This window comes from Telopea speciosissima, chromosome 5 (assembly GCF_018873765.1).
Source record: "Telopea speciosissima isolate NSW1024214 ecotype Mountain lineage chromosome 5, Tspe_v1, whole genome shotgun sequence".
Lineage (NCBI taxonomy): Eukaryota > Viridiplantae > Streptophyta > Magnoliopsida > Proteales > Proteaceae > Telopea > Telopea speciosissima.
In genome coordinates this window covers 21848550-21853559 of record NC_057920.1, presented here as the reverse complement: position 1 = coordinate 21853559, position 5010 = coordinate 21848550, and positions in this window count along the sequence as shown.

The window sequence follows — 5010 nt, the reverse complement described above, 5'->3', positions numbered from 1 at the left end:
GAACCAAGAGAGAGAGAGAGAGAGAGAGAGAGAGATGTCGATAGGGAAAAGGGGAGAGAATCCAAGACCACGATAGGACTCAAAATAGTGTCTGTAGGTCCACCACTTGTATTGCAATTATTAAGAGTCCTACTAAAAGACAAATACAACCAAAGACAACTAAAGTAAATAACAATGACTCAACATAGACTCCCACGAGTAAACAAGGACTCCTCCTCATGGTACACTTTAACTCTACCCCTCAAGCTGGAGCATATATATCCTAGGCTCCAACTTGGAACATGTTGATGTATACATTGATGCTGCCCTTCCCTAACAGTTCGAGCTTTTAGGTGAAACGGTAGCGAACATTGTATCAGAGCAGGGAGGTCAAGTGTTCAACTCCTGGGAAATGGATTGGAGTTTTCCCAACATTTCTTCTCCCTTGGTGCCATGCAAAGGAAATGCCACGTGAGCTCCACGTGCAAGGACCATGGGATCTGGGCCTGCACGTGCGGGGGAATGTTGATGTATACATTGATGTCTGCCCTTTCCTAACAGTTCGAGCTTTTAGGTGAAACGGTAGTGAACAGAACAACAAAGATAGACATAACCAGCAGAACCCAACTTGAACAGATAACATATGTAGAAGCTAGTCGTCAGCAACACCATCATCCAGGCCATAGTATAAAATCTCGCGAAATATCGGCGATATATCGCCATATTTCGTGAATCTCGATATGTCCGAGATACGAAACACTTCCAAACATAAAAATACAATATCTCGTCGATATATCGTGATATATCGACGATATATCGTGGATCTCACGATATATCGCGAGATCTCACGATATATCGCCGAGATATTGTAAAAGTGACAAATAGTGTCACATTAAGAGCCCTATAATTCCATATTTCGCAGCTCTTGGTCGATATTTCGACCGAGAGCTGCTGAAATTCAAATTTTTCTCTTCTTCCTCCCTTCCAAGCCTCATCCAAGCATTGTTGAAGCTCCTTGTCGCGGGAAGACGCTCGGAGGGTCATCTAAGCTCATCATCCAAGCCTATTTTCATTATTTAAGGTAAATTCTATTTCTCTAAAACTATTTTTTTAAAAAATTTGTACAAATGTTGTTGGATGTTGATGATATTAATATATGTTAGACACCTGGAGGCCGATCTACACCTCACGGTGTCGAAATTTTTTCCCATATGTATTTTTTTTTTTTTTCTGGTTTTAAAAATTCATTTTCCTACAACTAAAATAGGAAATAATTAGGGGTAATATGACTTAGATGGTAATGAATTAAATATATGTTAGACACCAATGGCGATCTACGGCTTCACAGATGTCGGATTTATTTTCTGCTCTTAAATAATTCTTTTAATTTTCGAAAATTAAAAAAATATATAAAAAATAAAAAAGCAGAAATAAATAAGGAAAAATATGAGTTTTAAGTTTAAAAATAATGAAAAATATGAAAGTTATTTCTATATGTTTTGAGATGCATTACATGTATATTATGTTTACTAATTTTTGGTTTTGTTGTGTTAGGTCAATACTTATATTAACATTATATATAAAAAATTAGTTTTAATTATGTGAAAAATATAAGGGTTAGGGAAAAATATTAAATAACTATACAAGTGTATTAGTAATCTAAAAGTGTCAATTGAAGTGCATCTACATTAAGTTTTTTAATTATTTGTGTTACTTACATTGCGAGTAAACAAGTATCATTATGGCGGATCGTGATAGACAACGTGCGAAGGGCAAGCAAAAGGTGGGGGAAAGTAGTCAACAAAAGGGGCGAGGGAACAAAGAGAACAGAGGGAACAAGAGAGACCAGCCAGCCGGCATAGGGGTGACATTGCATGGTTACATGGTACTCCCATTGATGGGGATAAGAGAAAATCTATATGTAACTATTGTCACATGCAATTTATGGGAGGTGGGTCCAGGTAGACTTAAACAACATATGACGGAGGATCTAAAGATGTTGTAGGTTGTCATATGGTCCCTCTTGAAGTAGCCGGGAGATTGGTGATAGTTTGAGGGGAAGAAAGAAGAGGAAGGGTCGACAAGCGAAAGGAGAAGAGAACAACTTGAGGATACGGTGAGGAGGAAGGCGATACTGATGATGATGATGATGATGATGATGATGATGATGATGATGATGATGATGATGATGACATTGCGTGCACGATGACATACAAGCAGCCAGAGGAGGCTAGGGATTTTAGGGTTGTTTCAAGGAGCGAGTAAGTTTTCAAGATGATCGCAGAGACAAAGAGTAGGGGGTAGTGGAGGAGCGCGATTCTGGAGGTCCTAGAACTTTGAATCCTTTTAAAGATCACAAAGTGTGAGGCAGCCCAACACCTCTACGATGCAGTACCACCATCAACATCGATCCTAAATTGCATAAGAAGAAAGGAAGCGATCGACCCGAGAATCAAGGAGCATGGAAGGGGATGAAGGGATTGGTTAAAAGAATCGATAGCTAAGTGGATGCTATACCATACCATCGGCCAAAAACCTGCCTGAGGCCCCATTATGATACCATGATAGATACCATTGCGGGCGGCCCGAGGATTCAGGGGCCCCACCCCATATGAGGTAATGAATGTTTATCTACCTCAACAAAAGAGTGAGATTGATGAGTACATTAGTGAGATGAGGAATATGTGGGAGACATATGGGGTGACTATAATGGCGAGATGGATGGTGGGCCTACAGAAAGTCCATCATCAATTTCATGGTTTATTGTGATGGGAGGGCAGTGTTCCTCAAATCGTGGATGCATCCAAAGAGATAAAGGATGCAAAATATATTCTGATTGTTAAAGGAAGTAGTGGAAAAAGATGTGGGTATTGAGAATGTTGTCCAGTTAACGGACAATGGAAGTAACTTGGTGGCGGTGAGAAGATGATGAACAATAGTAAGTCCGGCTCTTACGGACTCCTTGTGCAGCCCATTGCATTGACTTAATGCTAAAAGATATGGGAAAGTTAAAGTTGGTGAAGGCTGTGGTTGAAAGTGCAGAATGAGTCACCACTTTGTATCTGACCACTCTATGCACTCAATCTATTGAGGGAAAAATGTGGGGGTGACTTGGTTAGGCACAGCATCACAAGATTTGCCACCAACTATATTGCTCTCAAAAGCATTGAAACAAAGTCATATTTCAAAGATACTACTTGAACCCTAAGTATCAATATAACAATAGGCTTGGGTTGGAAACTCAACTTATTGATCTTTGTGAAACAAGTAGTGAAGAAGTTGGAGCCGATGGTGCGACTACAAGCAATTTGCAACAATGAGTGAGTTCATTTGGAAACTCAACTTATTCATGCTTTCAAATAAGTAGTGAAGAAGTACTTACTAATTTTCCACATGGGTGTAGATCGAGGTATTTAGGGATGCATTGGGAAGTTTTGGACCGAGGCGCGATACAAGGCGAGCACGTGGTGATCTTGGTAATTCTTTTAAGTTTTAAATTACATATGTATTGAAATTTGAAAGTTGAAAGTTGAAACAGACATTTGACACATGTCTTTTTGTTGTAAACTTGTAATGCAAATTGAATGGTGGGTGTTGTATGGGGAATCGGCTGAAAACTTAAGAAGAATAGCAATTAAAGTCCTTGCCCAAACATTCAACACTTGTGGATGACTACACTCGTTTCTTCTCCGATTCTATCCGTGGTCCACATATGTCCTTCAAACAGAGCAATGGAGCGTCGACTCGGCGAGGCATGAGTGGGATTGATCCGGGGAGGCACGAACTACTATTAGCAGTTTAGCACTTGTAATTTGTAACTTAAGTTGTGATTTCATTAATCCATGTGTATTTAACTATTTATACATTAGGGTCGGGATCAGTATGTCAATCAGTGCAAGCCCAAAACACCAATTTGAATTCACATTTTTACAATTTTATGGTTTAAATGTGTTTATTAAGCTTAAATAAGGCTGTCCATGAAGTTTCGAGCCTAGATATGGCCAAATACCCCCGAGATGGACCCCGAAATATTGCAGAAAAATGCAATATCTCGGGCATATTTCATGATATCTCGGATATTTCGGATATCTCGGTAGGCCCGAGATACCGATATATCGCGAGATATAGTACTATGATCCAGGCACAACACAATCATAAGCTCATCAGTCATCAGCACAGCAATAGAGAACACCAACCGCAAGTCAAAATATCATAGTAGCAACAGCAACATCATAAGTGCTTCTCACGCGCAAGGCAAGTAGTAATCTTTACAAAGAATACAAATAAAAGAGCAGCATTGGTTGCTGCGAACCACAGATAAAAGAGCATCAAAGGTTGCTGCAAACCACAGATAAAAGAACAGCTTAGGTATCTGTGAACCAAAGATATAAGAGCAGCTAGGAAGCTGCGAACCACAGATAACATAGTTCACTATGAACCAAGAACAGCATAGGTTGCTGCGAACCACACATAAAAATCTTGTTGCTGAAAACCACAAGCAACAATCTTCATAAGAGAATACGTTGCTGATGACAAGAGTAGATAATAACAATAATCTTCAAATATCAGATGATTACTCCACTCTCCCCCTCACCTGTAGCGCTACATGTGGACAAATAATACAAAAGAAAACACCAAAAAGAACCCGTCATCATATGGCAGCAATAACCAACATCACAAAGGATCAGCACTTAAACCCCATACCAAAAACAGCAGTAGCAAATAAAATCTAGATAGGCCAGATTTAAAAAAAAAAAAGTGAGTGAATAATCTCCTATAATAACAACAGCAAACATCACTCCATGCAAGTACCAATCTTTAAAAAAATTGCAACCCCAAAATACTGTGATATAGAGACCCACCCAAAGAATAGCCCACTTATAAGAATGTAATGGCAAAACTGTAATTATTGGGAACAATTTAAGGTCTTCTGGAAGTGGTAACATACTTGAGACGAAATGGAAATTAATTTATAAGAAAAAGGATAGTCATGAAAAGTTAGAAAGGTTGGAGTAAAGCTGGAATAATTAA